Raw genomic sequence first — 20,391 nt, 5'->3', positions numbered from 1 at the left:
GTAAACTGTATTCTGTTCATACTGAATCATTTCTGGTCCGAACATTTGAGCTCATTTTGATGTAGAAGAAAAGTAAAGTAGATTTTATTGATTCAAGTGTCTGTCAGTGTGGATACAAGTGACAGAAAAGATCAATGTAAATATGATCAGCTAACAAAACAAACCTCTGAAACCAGAGATGTACTGAATCAAAGAACAGTTATTCCTTGTCTACAAAGGTCACATAGCAAAGCAGCACGTTAACATACATACACATTAACATTAGAAAGTTACATGATGGTGACTTACGGTGTCTGCCTTAGACGTGCCCCCATGATTACCAGTCAGGGATATCACAAACTCTGCACTGGGCTGTAAAAGAACACACACACACACACACACACACACACACACACACACACACACACACACACACACACACACACACACACACACACACACACACACACACACACACACACACACACAATAATGTTATTGCTGATTTCTGACTCAGGAACAGAGAACAGTCATTTTAAACATTTAGAGATCCTCATCTCACTCTGAGCTTTAGTCTGACTGTCATTATGTTTCCCACACAGAGGGGTTTCAGAGGGATGGACCCCTCCTCTGTCTCCTCACACTGAATGTTGCTGTTAATGAGTTGTAATTATCACCCCACCTTCTCTACAGATATTAATCTTGTCTGATTGTAGCTGTGAAGTTCACTGCATTACTTTATATGACCACTAGATGTCCTCAGTTAGTTTGTCTTTATCAGCAGTGGTAACTTTATTAATCAATCAGAATCTGTTTGTTTGCACATTTAACAGATCAGCTGTCAGTCAGACTCAGCTTCTCTCCATTTCCTCACTAATCACTGAGTACATGAGGGCTGAGAGCAGTTATCAATCACATGACTGATATTTCTACAATTAATGTTAGATACCAACTTTTAAAACATGATATACACACTGATCTGACATCTGATCTGTGTGTCAGGCAAACTATTGTATCAACTGAAACATTTGCATAATGAATTTTCTGCTGGTTAATCCAAATAGTAAAGAGTTAAACATATAACAATCCAACATGAGACACATTATGATGTTGACTAATATTAAATTCCACATTTATCTGGTGTTATATTTAAAGATATCATCGTTATCTAAGGTGCTGCTCTATTGGATGGATTGCCTGGATTTTTTCCAAAAATGTTCATGATAAATAAATAAATGACTTTGGTGACCACTTAAATTTTCCTTAAATAATTATAATTTCTCCTTCTTTATAACTCATAAATGAGGTATGATTTCATCTAAGTTTGACCTATTGAAAATAAATTCTCAAAGTCAGTGTAAAACTTGGTAATGAGGTCAAAGGAAGTTGGCTAAAAAAGTTTAACACAGAAGTAGCATCACCATGATGTTTACAGATTTAATTCACAGATTCAAGAAGGAAGGTTGGCACTGAATATTTACCTTGACTCTAAGCACACACATTTTAGTCTTGTTCTCACTCATCTCACAAGATTTATGATATCATTACCTGATGAAGTACACATGCTGAATGATTAGGATTAGGAAGGTATCTGGTCTGATTGTCACAGAAATACATCCAGATATTGAACATGTTCTGATTTGCATATTTATAAAATGGGACCAAATATCCAGTCGTCTTTTTCTTAACATGTTGCTGTCAACTTACAACTTCCGGTAAAGTGTCAAAATAAAACAATCCGCGCAGTAGTATTTCAGTTTGCTTTTTTTATTTCAGTTCAGTTTTAGTAAGTTTAACAAGTGATGAAGTATCCTAGTTTTAGTTTAGTTTTTATTTAGTTTCAGTCTTTGTTTTAGTGTTTCAGGTATTAGGAGGAAAGCCTTGATTAGTAGAAGCTGTAAAGGATAAATAATGCTGACACTGTGTTTGTTTATCTCAACAAGTCACACTGAACACTACACAGTCACCATGGAGACAATGAAAAGAAAACTAAAACTAAGCTGATTTTATCTGCAATTCACTTTAGTTTGAGTTAGTTTTGCAGCTTTCATTGTAGTTTTTTAGTTTTCCTTTTCTCTTTTTTATTTTTATTTCAGTTTACTAAATTATAATTTTCACTGCTAGTTTTAGTTTTAGTTTTAGTTAACTATAATAAGCCTGCAACAAACATGAATAAAACAAACACACAAAGAGACCATTTATCTACGTAGCTTCCTGACCCATAGTAGAAACACAAAAATCAAAGATAATGACCAAATCAACTAAATTTGAACAACACTTTGACGAATAACGGAAATACTGTTTTTGGCATGATGATGAAAAAGAAAACATGCAACACTTGAAATGTTGATTTCTGCTAATAAACCCTATATACGATATATTAAGACTGATAGTGATATTAATTAAAGTATATAAAGCGCAGTTACAATACCTTTAAAGTGTAAAACAAACTGCGTCACAGGAGTGAAAGAAAAGTACTTCAGTCAGTAAAATGTCCGTCATGTGAAATGTCTTCCTGTTTTAAGTCAACACTTCTCCTTTTCTCAACTACTGTATCTCCTTAAACCAAAGTACAATTCCAAATAAAGTTACTCTACAGTATTTTATATGAAACTGATATTCTGACATGTCAGATCAATTCTTCTGTTAAACTTAAAAATCCTCTGACAGAGCTCTGATTCAGCTCATGAAAATAAACAAACGAGTGCGCACCTCTGAGAACTAAAGCAGGCAAACATGTACGCTCTCTGTGAGATTACATTATGAACAAACCTCTGTGTTCAAAAGTCTGAAACACAGCAGACAGCCTCTGCTGACCGTTCAATAACTTCACTGTCTGCAGCTTCATACATGCTGTCTGCGTCTATTTTCTGCTGCGCCAAGTTTCTGTTAACAAAGTTGCAGCTCAATAAAAAACTCTGAATCAAACCAAAACGTAACACAACACAATGTTTCTATTGATTAGTTAAACGAGTGGAAATAAACCTGAGAGGAAATTAGTTCGACGAATAATGGAAATACTGTTTTGGTCTGCTGCTGAAAAAGAAAATATTCACACTTTAACTTTTGATTTCTACTAATAAACCCTAAATATGATATATTACGACTGACAGTAATATGTGTTAAAGTATATAAAAAGCGTTTACAATACCTTTACGGTGTGAAACAAACTGCGTCTGAGGTGTCAGAGTTAACAGCTGCAACTAAACAAAAAAACAGGAAGTGTTTCAAGTCTGTCGTCCTGGTTAAATTCAATATTTCCCCTTCCTTTATCGAAGGTAGACTACATTTAAAAAAACAAGTTACTGAACAATGTCTAACTGAAATGTCATTTTGTGTTTCATGATAATAATATAATAACTTATGTTGGACTCTTAGACACCTAAAATAAAAATGTCCTGACAGCTCTGATGGAGCTCATGAAGAGAAAGAAACTAAATAAACGGAAGTTGATTTGTGGTTTTACAGAGTTCTCAGTGAGCACCTCCGCTGTGTATCTGTTGATTTCTTCTATTAAACTCTATAAACGATATATTAAGACTGACAGTAATATTTATTAAAGTATAGGAAGCGGAGTTACAATCTCCCATCTTTCAAGTGTAAAACAAACTGCGTTTCAGGGGTGAAAGTTAACTGCTGCAGTTTAACACAGTAACATGTCACTAGTCGTCGTGTGAAAGGGCTTCCTGGTTTAATTTAACATGAAGCTGGTGTGTCTCGTGAGTAAATGCAAGTATTTCACAAACTGAGAGAAAACAATCACACAGCCACAACATCTTGGATTACATTTAGTGACACCAGAACAGACATTATTATAACCTTTAAATACCTGAATCACATCAACTTCTGGTTTTTGGATATTTCAGCGGTGTACATAGATGTGAAAATATTTGAGAGAAAAAAGCAGATAAAATAAACAGAAGTTGATGTAATCTGAGAGCTCTGTGTGCACCTCTGCTGACTACAGCCAGACAAACTTGTAAATGATCTATAAGATTATATTATGAATAAATCTCTGTGCTGAAATGTGGAGAACGTGCAAGATAATCATAACAGTTTGACCAATAACAGAAATACTTTTTAGTTAGTTTTTGACCCTCTGCTGAACAAGAAAACGTGTTATTCTTTAAAGGTTTAAACCCTGAATACTATAGCCTATATTAAGTCTGGAAATAAGATTAATAAAGATATATGAAGCGTAGTTACAATACCTTTATAGCGCGAAACAAACTGCGTCGCAGGTGTCAGTCATGTGAATTGAAACCAGTCTCTTCACACTCTTTCCGTTTTGTTATGGTGATGGAGGGGGGGAGGGCAGGCGGGGTTATCAGACTGATATCCTGGTGTCATGGAACAATCCAATTGCTTTCTTCATATTACATGTGTTACAATAACATTTAAAAGGTCCTCTTATTATATTCAGCACATACACTTGAAATCTTCCTGAGATTACTTGAATTTGCACGATAGTAAGAAAATGTTGCAAAACGCAAAATTAGGAAGGAAGCAACTTTATTTTGCACATAACCATAAATTATTTTTTTAAATCAAATTTTGAGCTAAAGGCACTGCTGCAGTGGTGGAAGAAGTACTCATATTATTTAACAGTAACAATAACAAACAATACTGTAGAAATATTCCTTACAAGTCAAAGTCCCGCATTCAAAATCCTACTAGAGTAAAAATACTGCAGTATGATAGTGATCATTTGTACAGCACAGTTTCAAAATGCTGACATCTTATCTTTTAGTTTCTGACAGATCATATTCAACACATTTTTCACTTTCAATCTCACTTTTTTGGCACCTGCAAGTTATTTTCTGCCCATTTTTGTAAACATTTACATTTAATAGGCTTAAAACTCCCCCAGCCTTCTCTGTTTCTGTTTGTCTCTCCTTTCTCACTATGCTGCTCCACATTTCTGTTGTCATGAGTTGCAACTCAATAAAAACTCTGAATCAAACCACAAAGTAAATGTTTCTTTTGATAGTTAAACGAGTCAAAATAAACATGAGTGGAAATTATAACAGTTTGAAGTGTAATGGAAATACTGTTTTTTGTCAAACAGCTGAAAAAGAAAATGACATTTTAACCTGATTTCTACTAATAAACCCTGAATATGATATATTAAGACTGTCAGTAATATTTATTATAGTATATAAAGGGCAGTTACAATAGATGTAAAGTATAAAACAAACTGCGTCACACTAGTGACACACACTCACACTGCTGCAGCCTCAGTATGTAACATGACAATAGTCACGAATTGTCTTCCTGGTTTAATTCAACACTTCCTCTTTTTTTCTTAACTATTCGGTCTCCTAAAACCAAAGTACAATTCCAAATAAAGTTAGTCGACAGTATTTAATATGAAACTGATATTCTGACTTACATTTCAGATCAATTCTGCTCTTTTAAACCTAAAAATCCTCCATTAAATGATAAACTTATGAGTTATTTTTTTCTCCAAAATTAAAAATACAGCTGCTGTACTTCAAACAGATGATGTCATAGAATAATGCAATTACATTACATTATTACATTTGTTATAATAGCATTCACACAGTCCACTTATTATATTCAGCAGCCTTTACTTTAAATCTCTCTGGGATAGTTTTGGACAGGACGTGATAGTCAGACAATATTATTCATCATCACCATCTTACTTGAGTTTCACAGCTACATGCACTGTTTACCCAAAATGTCAAGCTGATACTTCATTGTGTGCCTGATGACAGCTCTGATGGAGCTCATGAAAGTAAATAAACTGAAGTAGTTTTGTGGTTTTGGTTCTCTGTGTGCACGTCTGCTAACTGAAGCCACGAAAACATGTACGCTCTCTGTGAGATTGTATTATGAACAAAAAGTCGGATCACTGCAGACAGCCTCTGCTGACCATAGTTATGTTCGATTTTTCTCCTAAATTAAAAATACAGCTGCTTTACTACAAACTGATGATGTCATCGCGTAATGCAATTCTTTATATTACATTTGTTACTATAACATTCACACAGTATATTCAGCAGCCTTTACTTTAAATCTCTTCTGATAGTTTGGACATAACATGACAGTCAGACAATATTAATATTCATCATCACCATCCTGACTTTCACAGCTACATGCACTGTTTAATGACAGAATTATGTTGACTCTTATCTGCTTGAAATGAAAGTGTCCAGACAGCTCTGATGGGTTAGGGTCATTAAAAAGAAAAGGAAGTGTTTTTGTAGTTTTGTAGATTTCTCTGTGTGACCCTCTGAGAACTAAAGCAGGCAGACACGTGCTCTCTGTGAGATTTTATTATGAATAAATGTCTGAGCTGAATGACAGACGTATGTTGGACTCTTAGCTGCTTGAAAAGAAAAGAAAAGCCCAGACAGGTTTGATGGAGCTCATGATTCATCCAGATGGACTGTTTTATTACATATGGAAGCATATTGCTGCCACACCAGAAAAAAAAACGGATCAGTATCACGTTATAACATGACAGTTTCTTGTTATAACATAAAACGTTTCACTTAATAACGTTATAATTTATATTGTTATTACATGAAACGTTTCACATTATAATGTGATAAATTGGTCTCAGGCGGAGGTGGACCCCGGTTAAACAGGTTGTGAACTGGCACTTGGCCTTTTGCAGTTAACTTCATCACTACATTATATGGCCCAAAACACGGACACCCTACTGTTGAGATTTGTCTGTTTCAACCCAAGCATGAAGTAGAACTTGATCAAATCCTGTAAATGAGCCATATTCCTCAATGAATCCATTCTCCACACAGCGTTTCCTCATTCCCACAACGTGAAACATGTATGTTATCATGTTATAACAAGAAACGTTTCACGTGAAGAGTCAACACAAACGTGAGAGGAAAACATAGTTACATACAGTAAAGATACTGCAGTATTATGAAGTAAAGTTTAAAAAGAACATTTCACAGGTATACTGTTACTTCTAAGTGTGGTATATCTTCTTCTATAATTCATGCTACTCTGCCTTTACACACTAATAGCATTAGCATCATGTAGCACAGTAGCTGCTACAGAGCATTCACTCAGTAACAAGCAGACTGACAGTTCAAATTAACCCTTTCATTGTCCAAACCTAAAGTCACAGAGCTCCCTGAGTTACTGCTGCCCAGTGCTCAGACACATGATTCATATATAAACTAAAGCACTTCAACCTTGTCCTCAGCTCAGGTGCTTCTTCCCTCTCAGTCCTGCCACTACTGCAGAGACAGAGGAGACTTTGATTAGTCAACTCATGTGTTGAGAGAAGTGTAGTCCGAGTTCATCTCGTGAATCACCATGGTCGTATCTGGACAAGTTTCTGTTTCTAATCAAGTCCGCAGAGAACAATTACACGTTCTGATGCTGCAACCCAAAAACGAAGCTAAACTGCTCTCAAAGAGAAATAACTCCACCTCCTCCTCTGTCCAGACAAAATGGTCAGTTTTTGTTTGCTTCTTAGCCATGTTTTGGTTTTGGTTTTCCATTTCGCGCTACTAGGGAGGAAAGGTTTTATACAGATGTGCGGACTTTGTGGTGTTGTGGCCGCCTGACGTGCATACTGGACAATATTGAATTCCACAAACTTTTGCGTCACCGTATGGACGCAGATTTCCCCCAAAAAACGCTCGTCTAAACGAAGAATAAAAAGTTAGAACACTACACCACTTTTGCGTTTTCTGTTCAGATCGTTTCCGTGTAAACAGCCTTTGATTAGTCAACTCATCCCAGCTGTGTTCATCAACTCACCTGGTGCTGCTCCTGCTGAGCCAGCTCTGCCCAGCTTCTCTCTCCTACAGCTGACTGCCTAAACTACGCCCACCTCCACACACCAAAAACACAATATCTGTCAAACTACAGGTTATAAATATTGGATCACTTCAGATACTTGAGGAAATTCCAGATATAATCTTAAATACTGATGAATTTTTACTCCTGCAACATCGAGAGCATCCTGACAGGAAGCATCACTGCCTGGTATAGAAAACAGCACCAAACAGGATCAGAGGGCCTTCTTATTAATTTTCTTTCACCTCTTCCTCCTTTTTAACATCACCCGCTCACGAATTTGCCGACTGCAGCCACACATTGTTTTTAACATTAGACCATAAATGAGACTACCAGTAACTTCACCTGTTAATGTTGCCATGGTAGCTTCTGTAAACACCGTTCTGTGCGTGACGTCATGATGAACTGAGCATGTGGGTCACTTCAGGAGGCCATGTTTAAAAGTGGAATATGAACAGCCAAACAAAAAATCAGATTTGAGCATTAAGACCTGCAGTGTGAATGTAGCCATAGAGAGGCTCATTCAGCTGAATATACAACAGGTGGTGTTTTAACCTGCATAAAGTATATTTACACCAGGTGCTGCAATGATAAGGATCTCAACCATCCAGAAAATGGCCTCCTCTCGCTGCTGGTACCACATGCACAAGGCCAGCACTGAGAGGGTCAGGATGAGTTTCTGCCCTCAGACTACTATGATCCTCAATGAAGTCACTGCCTAAGACTGAGGCTGGGTATCGTACCAATCAAAGTACCCTTAAACTATTAAATATTACTACTAAAAATACTATTAACCTTTCTTTCACCTCGAAACACCATTGAAGAGGAATCCTCATTTACAATAGTGTTGAGAAACATTAACAGCAACACAACAACACACAAAACACTATCAGGTAAAATCAAGGGAGTAAACAAGGGGTCCTGGGTGTCCTCCACCATAAACATGTTTTTGATTGAATCCCATTTCCTGTATTTTATACATAGATTTAGGGACTATGGTGATACAAAATCCAGGAAATAATAAAGTTGGTCATAATGAAAGTATAGCACCACCTACCTGGACTGGATTATCTCAGAGAGGACAAAGTCTCTTTAAGTTAAAACTCACTTTATATGAATAAAATGTTTTTGAACAGTGCAGATACTGCTTATTTAAGTTATTAACAAAAGTCACATTTAAATGTGAACATCTGAATAAAAACACTAACAAAAAACTATGCAGAAAAAGCACACATGGTCTTTGTTCTAACAATTTGACAGCGCACACTATCAGTGAGGACTCTTGGCCACTGCGCAGGGTGATCAGCTATAATTACAGAGCTTGTGGTACCTTGTGCTGTAGAGGTAACATCAGTGCTGAGAAGTGGTGCAGAGTCACTTAATGTTGATGATGAGGCCATGGAACCACTGGATGTAGTCTCTTCCATGTCTTCTTTCCTCGTTGTCTTTCTGAATGAGAGCTGGAGTTGATGGTACAGCTGGGAAAAGAAGAACATTTTTATTTATATAACACACTTTTCATGTATAGAGTGCATCACTGAGTGTCTAACACCTAGACATTAGTACAGGCCCCATATTTGGAAATCTGAAATGTCCATGGGCAAAGACTAGTATTTTCACAGTTTTGGGGGAATTCAATATCTGTGATTTGCACTGGTGTTTTTTTAATAATTTGACAGTGCAGTTAATGCGCGATCAGTTAAGACTCTGGGCAACTGTGCAGGATATCAGCTATAATTACAGAGCTTGTAGTACCTTGTGTTGTTGAGGTGCTGGAAAGTGGTGCAGACTCAATTTGTGTTGATGTTGAGGCCATGGTACCACTGGATGTAGTCTCCCATGTCTTCTTCTTCCTCATGAATGGGAGATGAAGTTGATGGTGCAGCTGGGAAAACAATTAAGTCTATGTATCATATTTTTCATGAACAGAGTGTATAACATAAACATTAGGAGGGCCCCATGTTAAAAAAATCTGAAATGTCCAGTGAAATGTACAGCGGAAAATATGTTTGACCATTTTATCAATCATAAAACTCAACATCATTAAACATGGGGTTCTCAGAATATAACATTTTAAAAAGACATATGGAAATGTTTTTATACTTGTTTTCTGTCATATGACCGAAGATCGTATGTCCATGACACATTTTGAGGCATTTATGAGACATTTAATATAATACGTCATGGTAATGGAGTTACAAATGTTTTCTATTAATGAAACAAGATTTCATTGCATGAATTGCTCCAAAAAAACTTTGAAATCAGTACATATTAATTCGAAATAGTATTTATCATCATAATGAAAGAAAGAAAAGAAAAAACTAATCATTTTTACTATTTATTTTACCCCATAGTTTTAATCATAGATTCATAGAGTAACAAAGGACACAGTTAAAGGTACTAACTGAATAACAGAGTGTTAATGGAGTTCTTACAAAGTTGCAAAGTTTGTAAAAATCATTATAAATGTAATAACTTACTATGCTTATTTTGTTGTATATGCAGCCATAGTATTGCGGTGTTCTCACCAGCACTCAGTGGCATTGTTAAAGATGCTTTAGTACCATGACATCAGAAACTACACTGGTGATTTCACTCACCTTCATCAGTGGAGGCATCCCGAGGAAGAGGGCTTAAAAATTTAAGCAAAGCACCTTGAGGGAGAAAGAAAAGATATGGTGAGTGAACTGTTGCACCCAATGTGACTCTTGTCGTGTATTGAGATTCACAGCCAGCTAAACTCTCCCTTGCATCATATCCTCCAAGGAACAGGCAGGTGTTGTAGTAGGTTAGGATTTATTACAAGAAAGTGTGAAACTGAAATGGACATATAAAAATACAGAAAAGCATTCATTAATAAACAATACAGAATAGCTTGTCGTATATACAAGTTAGCTTAAAGGTCAATTCAACGGTCGCTTAAACCTGAAATCTACCGTTATTATACGGCACCAACGGTCATACGTGCCAACAAAGTTACTCAAAAACGTTGCTAAACGTTACGAATATGTAACAGACATTAACAGTGTACTTTCTAGTAATTATCTATAACATGTTCACTTACTTATATTTCCACTCAAAGGGCTATAAACAAATATAACTAACTTAACAACTTCATAAAGACGGAGCATTTTTCCGTTGCCATGACACTACCATATTCTTATTGTGGCGCAGGTAAACACAAAGCAACTTCCTGTTACATCACTTCCTGTTGCTTACTATTGGCTGAGGCCGTGATACCAACAATAAATGAAAGAACTATGCCCCCTAGTGGCCTACAAGTTCTAGCAGTAAATAACAGTTCCAATACAGTGAGAGTTAGCATTACCATATTATTTTTCTGATTTTCATATTTACAAGGAATCCAACTGCTTTCACAGCTCAGAGCATTCACAGAGGTGAAAATACACAATATTGTCATATAAGGACAACAATGCACTTATAGGAATGAGTTTTCCAGTTTATGTCCTCTTGGTGCAGGAGATGTGTTAGGTTGTTGTATTTCAATTAAACGAAATGTAAAGGATTAAAAAAATACAGTATATGTACAGGAATTTAAAATGTCATAAAAAAGATGTTAAAAAGTCAGTTCATTAAGGGACTATATGGTACAGTTCATAGTTAAGATAATATGTTAAATAAGTCAAGTGTGGTTAAAAATAGATACTACTATATATATTTTTTTATTTCATTGTGTCCTAAATAGTGATTAAAATGCACATTTCATTTTACTCTACTGGTCAACGTGTTAGCGTAATACTGAAACATGTCAGCAGAGGGCGCATAGAGTTTGAGAGGACCCTAAAAACCCCACAGAGGCGGCGCTGCACAATAAATCCTGCAGCCGAGCCGAAAGTTGTTAACCTTTTAGAAAAATACATGATCAATGGAAGCTACAGATTACTTTTGATGACTGATGATGTCATCGAGCAATGCAATGCGTTTTTTCATGTTTCTCCTGGGATGATTTAAACTTGACATAATAGTCAGATACTAATATTAAATATATTGCGAGCTTCGTTTACCCAAATGTGTAGTAGAAACACTTGACTCTATTCTCAGCAGAATAATCCAACAAAGGGAGAAGTGTTTCATTTTCAGCGTAATAAATGAAGCAGTGGGATAAAAAAGGACAGTAATAATCAGGGAGGCCATAAAGTGCTGACGCGACTCGGTGACGTCACACAAAGTGCACACTTACAACACAAACTCTTCATCACGTTTTAACTGAGGACAGACTGTAAGAGCTGCACATTTAACCTTGCATCTAGGTGCCATATGATTTTATTGTACTTAAATCGTCTCCCGTTGCTGCTATTCTGTCTTCATTGACTTTCTTCTACGGAGGACGACAGCCCCAATCTCTAACTTACCAAAACCGCTACCGCCATCTAGTGGCGAAAGTGAATATCGCTCAACAGATACTTCAGGCGAAATCAGTTGAGTTTGCTTAAAAGTGACACAAAGCATCTTATGTATTAATAACCAGAAAAATAATGGTGGAGGGTCCAAGGTAATGACACAAAATAATACAGTAAAAACAAAGACAAAACATCAGCTGGTCAGTGTATGCTTGGCCTCTGAAAATACATATAACAAACATATAAGAAGTATAAATACAATGGGGCTCTCTAACCCTGTCAGCTCTCCACTAACTATTCTGTTTAACAGCCAGAATTACCTCTACACACAGTACATATGTTTCTCATTCGTATTTCTTTAAAAATAATTATAGGTTTTTGCTTTTGTCAGACTTTTCACTTTCTAAAAGTAGAGGAGTTGAGCTGTAACACCACACATATGAATATATTTTATTATTTAAAGAACAAGTTATGTTTTATGCATCGGTAAATATGAAAGTACAATCAAATAAAGCCATGACTAATATTTCTTCTGCAGATTTCAACAGATTTCAACAGATCTCTGTGATCTCTAACAAACAGGCATTTTCTATAATATTCTTACAAACGTACAATAATACAGACTAGTTTATGATAAACACAGTAGTGATGTGATGTTAATGTTGTTGCTTCTTGGCAAAATTAGTTTCCTTTGTAAAGAAACAAGAAATGAAACCATTCAACACTCATAAAACAACGTTTTTACATAGTAAGTAACATTAAGCTCCCTCTAAATATCATATGTGTTGAATTTACATATGTATCAGAACAAAATCAGCATATTAAAATATCATTGTGACAAGAAAAAGTCTAATATAAAGACTTTTTAAAATACCAATAACAATAATAATAATAACTTGATTTGTATAGTACATTAATTCACAAAAAAGGAACATAAATGAAGTATAGAGCAATGTTTAAAAAAACAAAATCAATGTAATATAAGATGGAATTTAAAACTCAAAATAAGAAAAGTGGTAATAATAAAATTAGAATAAAATCAAGTAAAATACAACTATTAAAAGAAGTGCAGTAGTAACTGATAGAAGAGCTAATTAAAAGCTAAAGTGAAGAGATAAGTTTTTAGCTTTCTCTTAAAAATATTTAGTGAACTGGCTTCCCTGATATCTAAAGGTAGTTTGTTTAATAGTATTGGGATGTAATTAACAGAAGCTGCATCCCTGATTTTCTCTCTGCTGTTTAGTCAGAAGGCTTCACCTCAGACTACTCTGCAATGGCCTGCTCCACATCATTGTAGCTAAAAATCCGACACGCTATATGCTCAGTTTCTGTCTTCTCCCCACACTCCATTAAACAAACAAACCAACCATCATCAATGTAAGCCAGGTCTGAATAACCACTGGGTCCATAGTTGATGATGGAGGGTTTGCTTCATTTTTCTGGATGCTCTGGTCCTGAAGTTGTGCCTCCTTGACTGAATTTGGCTCTGACGACTAAGGGAAAAAAATCAGATGTGTAAATATAATGGTTAAATTAGCACTGATTTGGTTTATCACTGTCATCACAAGCAATATATAAATAAACCAGTTGCTGTAGATAATTATCTTAATCATCACCTCAGGATTGGATTCCTGATTCCTGTTCACCTTTCCTGCGCTCATGTCCAGCACCGCTGGGCCGGCATTCTTTGTAGACATCTTGTGCTCTGCAAAGGACAGGATCTTGTCGTCTGCAAGTTTGATTAGAGCAGGAATCCTGTTCACCACAGATGTAAAAACAGTTTCCTTGGATAGCTCTGATAGAAATGAGGGTTTGTTTGCCATGGTTGATGTTTGTGTATGAAATGATGAAGAAGAAAGAAAGACGTGCTTACTCCTCCAGTATCATCAAGGTATTCCTGCTGAGGGTTTTTATAAGTGTGGATGATGCAGGGAGGAGTCTTTATTGCTCCATGTGAAACTGTTTTTCTGGCTTTTTGTTTTCCTTGATGACTAGGGAAAAACAAATATGCAGAACAAAGGTATTATTCCTGTAATACTGCATAACATGGTGTGCCTGGGACTTTCCAGGTTTGGTTTTCCAGGTTCTATCTGTATATGAGATTGACCCAAGCAGCAAAAATGTATGAGTCATTTTTTTTGGGTATGAAACACCTCAGAAAATACAGTCTCTGCTGAGCTTCCTTGGTGTTGAGAGACCATGTATGTGAGGGTGTTTAAGATGTATATACCAAGAAATCTAAAAACTATCAACCATGTCAAGAGATGAGCTAATGGAATTGGGAATGTGATTTTCTCTCATCTTTCTGAAATCAACAGGGATTTCTTTTATATTACTGACATTAAGAGAGACATTGTTATTGTGGCACCATCTGCTTAGATCAAGGGTGTCAAACATACGGCCTGCGGGCCAGAACCAGCCCACCAAGGGATCTTTTTTTTTAAGTATTTGTTTATTTGTCAGTGACAGTGCGAATCAATAAACATTCCTGTAAATATGGCAGAATTATCCCAAAGGCTAGTTTTCATGTGTAGGCCCTGACCAGGTGAGAATTGGCAGCCTAAACTAACTGCATAAACATAGACTGACATAAGAAAAACAAATGTAAGAAACCTGATAAAAATAACACTAAGGCAGGTCAGGCAAAAAGACAATTCAACATCATACAACGATAGACTCACAGGACCCAGTGAAGATAAAAAGATTTTTTAAAAGATAAAAACGTAAGATAAAAACAGACGGGTGACAGGAGAGCAGTTCTAACTGTTTTGTCAAGTGATGAGATCATCCTGATAAGTGCTGACAGATTCAGAGATTGATAAACCATGTTCTTAATTCTCTGGAAAAGGACCCGTTTCCTCTTGTGCCTTCTCTGGTAATCTGATTTGAATGTAATCATTGACGCACAAAGCTACTTTATCATGTTTTCCCAGCTTAAAAGATCATATTTTTCCAGTGTGTTGCAATGGTGAGAGCTATTAGGGTTTCTTGTTTAGGGTTTTCATGGTTTGCTTATATCCTCTTGTGACCCAGCCCATTCATTTGTGTCCTATATAATGGACATTTTGTTCACCTGTATCTTTTTTTTCTTTGGTCAAACATGGTGGAGGTTCTCAGATGTTTTGGGGTTACTTTGCTGCTTCTGGCACCAAATGCCTTGAATGTGAATGGTATCATGAAATTTGATAACTATTAAATAATTTTTTGGCGCAATGTAGTGCCCAGTGTAGGAAAGCAGCGTCTCTACCAGAGGTCATGGGTCTGCCAGCAGGACAATGACCCAAAACACTCAAAAATGGTTAATCCCAGAGAACACCTGTGCAGGGATCTCAAACCAGTAGCTGGGAGAAGGCATCCCTCAAATCTCAAAGAACTGGAGCAGTTTGCAAAAGAAGAGTGGTCTAAAATACCAGTAGAGATGTGTACGAAACTGGTTCATGGTTACAGGAAGCAATTGATTTCAGTTATTCTTTCCACAAGGTGTGCTACCAGATATTAAGCTGAGGGTGCCAATAATTTTGCCCAGTTCATTTTTTGAGTTCTGTGTGACATTTTTATTAGTTCTGACTTTTTTTCTCTGTTTTCTTTTTTTGTGTTGTTCCAATGCAAACAAAAGAAATACACGTGTGAATACCAAAACATTTGTAATTGCAATAATCTTCTGGGAGAATTGGTGCATTATCTGACAGAAGTGCAGGGGTGTCAATATTTTGGCAATGACTGTATCCTAAGAACAACATTTTTTTTTCTAATGATTAAATATAATATTCTGGTGGTTTTCTTCAGTTAGTGAGAAAACAAGAAAAGAAAAACAAAGGACAAGATGGCTGGAGCAGAAATCCATGAAAGGTTTAACATTAATTTATGGGGAGAAATATCAGAGAAAATACTTTTTCCAACATGGAAGCCAGATGTTTCTTCAGTCAGGTCATTGCAGCATTTTTTTTTAATGGTTCGTCTCACAGGAAATTTGATCCCAGCTGTGTGTACGATGTTTATTCTCAAAACTATTATGGATAATTTTCAGGAACAAAAATGCAAAAAAAAATATTTATAGTATTTTATTATTTTAAGAACAAGCTCTGTTATATGCATCAGTAAAGCCAACTTAGGGGGGGGGGGGGGGGCAGCTCCCAGACTGTGCTGGCTGTTTACAGCACAGTCTGGGAGATGGAAAAAAACCCCAGCAACATGAGCACATATGAGCATATTTTACACCATAGAACACAAAAAACAACTTGCACCGGGGGAGGCTCCTGAAAAAAAGAAGAAAAGTACAAAATTAATATAGAAGTACTATAAATACAGTGGGGCTTTTAATCTAACTTGACTTCAAATGTATGCCTAAATGTTTGTTTGTTTTTTATGTGAAATTATTGTGTAGAAGCATGGATGTGATTTGAAGAAAATGGTAATTTTCCTCTCAAACTCACGGAAAAGACCCAGCTGGGTGCAGGTTCTTTAAAGACCGTGTAAAGTGAATTCAGACATTTTCTTCTAAACACATTAAATAGGTCATAAATGTATTTCTAAAAAAGGTGTAAAAAGCATTTCAACCATTTAGATTTGAATTGTGGAGCTAGGCTTCACAAACTGTTTCAACATTTCTGTGTTCAGGATTTAGTGATTAGCATAAACCCGCCCCTGCTGCTGTAGAGGTATAAATACATTCAGCGCACACTACTACTACTACAGTCTACAGTTAGCTGAGTTAGCCGCTGAGCTAGCCACCGAGCTAGCCGCTGAGTTAGCCGCCGAGCTAGCAGCTGAGTCAGCAGCAGAAAGCTCTCCGACGTAGCGTCTATGTTTCTGGTAGAGGTGGTGACTTTGATTAACAGGTGACACTTGATAGGGGGCGGGGCTTCATCGGACTCGGTGGCCACGCCGACAGCGTTTAGGAGCAGAGAAAGAGGCTGACTTTTACACAACTTTGAAGCCTAATATCATATATTTGGCGATTTTTTTAATCATTCAAATTTGGCAGGGTTGTTTACAACACACTTTTCTGTGGTATGTCAAACTCAGAACACATATTTATTCTTACTTTACACGGACTTAAAGTTCATGCCAGTTATCTCAAGTTTTACTGATGGAAGGAGGCAAACAGTTTCTGACTGTGCTCAGGTGTGAAGGGCTATTTTTTTGTTTAGTTTATGTAAAAGGATTATGAAAGTTACAATGTGCAAGAAGGACATTTTGGAAAGAAAATTAATCCATCATTTTTCATCAACTGGAAAACACTGAATGGCCTTTCATTCAGTTTTTTCAGTAGAGGCTAAAGTGTAGAGCTTAGTCACTACAGATTGTTTGTGCAATCTTGATTCCAAATGGTTGGATGGATTTCTGGTTTGCAATTTAGTTCAATTAATTATTTTGCGATAAATTCTGTAAAATCTGTAACCGTTATAGCATGACTGTGACTTTTAGGGTTAGGGTTAAAGCATCCACTCCATAGTTAATCCTGTTGATTCCACCAACTACTAACAGTCAGAATTACCTCACGTTACACACATGTTACATATGTTTCTCATTTATACTGCTAATAATTACAGGGTTTTGCTTTTGTCGGACATCTTCAGCCCATCTGTGAACACATTTACACTTTAAACTGTATCTGAACAACTCCATCTGCACTTTTCACTTTTGGAGATTCACTAATTCAAACTCAAGCTTTATGTTGCCATAAACTGATTGTTGTGATTACACAAATATGAATAGTCTGAAATATTTTATGACATCATAACCTAAAATACAACAAACACAAGACATTTAGCCATTTCTATAAACAGTCATCTTTACCAAAACACAACTAAATGCTGCTTTCTCTGCCTGAAGACTTGTGTTTGTTTTGTTTCTGATTAAGTTAGGTCTCCACTTTTTACACCATTCATTAAATCATGTTGACATTGCTTGTGAATATTATCAGCATCGGGAAGAATATTTATAAATTCACACAAAGACATTCTGCTCTATATTCTATGTCCAGCTGCTTTAAGTATTTTGCCATCAATCAAATGAAGTGAGGTGAGACTGTTTCTTCCGTGAGGGCGTAGTGAACTTCCTGTCAATTATTCACTTTGCTGCATGTAAAGATTTAATAAATTGGTATTGGTACCATTTAAACCTATTTTCATATTCCACATATTTCAATACATTATGATCATCAATTTCCTTCTAAAAAATAATTTAGTTCCTCGTCAGTTAACATGTTTTATTTTTAAAACAATATTGATCCAGTGTTTAAGATTAATGAGCACAGTTTTACAAAGAAAGGTAATTAGATGGCACATTTGGGTTATTTTAGCCATGTGGGGCTTTTTCTTTTTTCTTTTTTTTTTATACATAGGTCACATGGCAAAGCAGCACCTTAACCAATGAAGTAACATAATGGTGAGTTATTCAGTCACATGAGAGGTCTTTATGGCATGGTTATCATGGAAAGGGATTTCAAGGCTGCAGAACATCTGGATAAAAATACATTTTAAACATTAATTATTACAGATTTTTTTTAAATTATTATTATCAGAAATGTTTCCTGAGTAAAACAAGCCAGAAAAGCATCTCAGACCTGCAGGGACTGGTCAGTTAGTGGAGCTCAGAAGTAAGCTGCTGGAAGTAACATTTACCCCCAACTGTATCTGATTTTAAAACTAAGTGAAAGACTGTTCTCTTTTCCTCTGCTTTTAATTAATATGTTTTAATTACTTTAAACTTGTTTTAAACTTGTCTTTACATTTAAGTATCTATTCATTATATTCTATTATGATAAAGTGCTGCAAACGTGCCTTGCTTAGTATTATATTGTTTCTTGTTTCCTGCTACTGTAACAATTGATGTTGACTTCTTTTAAGCATGACATTGATGTTTTTTTAAAATATTAAGTTATGACAACTGACTATAAACGGTAAATGTTTTTTTATCCAAAAAGAATGTCTCTGTAATAAAAAATTATTTATTTTGGGGTGAAGACTTGGTTAATGTTACTATAATTCTCCAGATAATGAATGTAAATCAAAGTAATGTCCTCTGTAATGGAAATGCTTTGTGTGTACAAAATGCAGAAAACTGTAAAGTCTTACTTCTTTAAATGTTTATCTCGGGACCTTGTGACGACTTTCTAGTGACCCGTTTCCTGCGGCAGCTTTTCTTGACTTTAACAGACACAAAAAGAAAAACCACCAGAGTGAGGAATTAGAGCATTTACCATCTAGTCACATCAAATGTTGGATAAACACAAACTTTGAAGTAGAAATCAAAAAAAGGTTGATTCTTCTGAAAAAGTGTGAAAGAATGTATAAACATGTTAAAGGTTTGACTCACCCACTGAATGTCCTCCACGAAGGTCGACCTGAAGCAAGTAATAATCATTGTTATAAAAATATATAAATACAGATTAAACAAGAGATAATTGGATGAAATGGAAACAAACATGTTCTTCTTCAATGTGTGATATACATCAGAGAAATCATATCATGGAGAATTTAGTATCACACTGACAAGTGCAGACAGTAAAGATGATTATAAAGTGATTGCAGATAAAATCAATGTCAGATTTATTATTGATTCTGTTTCCACTGAATGATTTTAATGATGTTGACAGCTTCACCAGATGGATTCTTACTGTTTGTTTGATAAATGATAATAAAAAGGAAAAAGTGATGTAACATCCTATCAAATGTTCACATATTATTCATCATGACCAATTATATGTTGTTCAATCAGCTGAGCTCGGCTCTGTTTTCTGTACTGCAGCCATCACTGTGAACAACTTAACAGACTTCTGCAGCTCTCTGACAATTAAGAGCATTTTTACATCAACAGAAGTTTATAAATACCTAACAACACAAACCTCTGAAACCAGAGATGTAATGAATCAAAGAACAGTTATTCCTTGTCTACAAAGGTCACATAGCAAAGCAGCACATTAACCAACATACACATTAACATTACAAAGGTACATGATGGTGACTTACTGTCTTTTCATTGAACGACTGGACATTGTGGGCGATATGGAGTTTGGGATGTAAAACCACACACACACACACACACACACACACACACACACACACACACACACACACACACACACACACACACACACACACACAGTATAATGTTATTGCTGATTTCTGACTCAGGAACAGAGAACAGTCATTTCAAACATTTAGAGATCCTCATCTCACTCTGAGCTTTAGTCAGACTGTCATCATGTTTCCCACACAGAGGGGTTTCAGAGGGATGGACCCCTCCT

General features: G+C 36.0%; 1 long non-coding RNA gene across 1 annotated transcript in view; it reads right to left on the bottom strand.

The window, feature by feature from the left end:
- Positions 1-304: 304 nt before the first annotated feature.
- The window catches only part of LOC128375677 (uncharacterized), a 59,602-nt gene continuing 39,515 nt past the window's right edge, over positions 305-20,391 (bottom strand). Inside the window, exons 2-4 of the long non-coding RNA XR_008323100.1 lie at positions 9,535-9,664; positions 9,110-9,257; positions 305-351 (exon numbers count right to left, since the gene is read on the bottom strand). This is a non-coding gene — a long non-coding RNA (uncharacterized LOC128375677). The remainder of the gene's footprint in view (positions 352-9,109; positions 9,258-9,534; positions 9,665-20,391) is intronic.

The sequence above is a fragment of the Scomber japonicus genome, chromosome 16 (genome assembly GCF_027409825.1).
Source record: "Scomber japonicus isolate fScoJap1 chromosome 16, fScoJap1.pri, whole genome shotgun sequence".
In the NCBI taxonomy this organism is placed as follows: Eukaryota; Metazoa; Chordata; class Actinopteri; order Scombriformes; family Scombridae; genus Scomber; species Scomber japonicus.
Note: the sequence above shows the minus strand (reverse complement) of the source record. Positions and strands in the feature narration are given on the sequence as shown.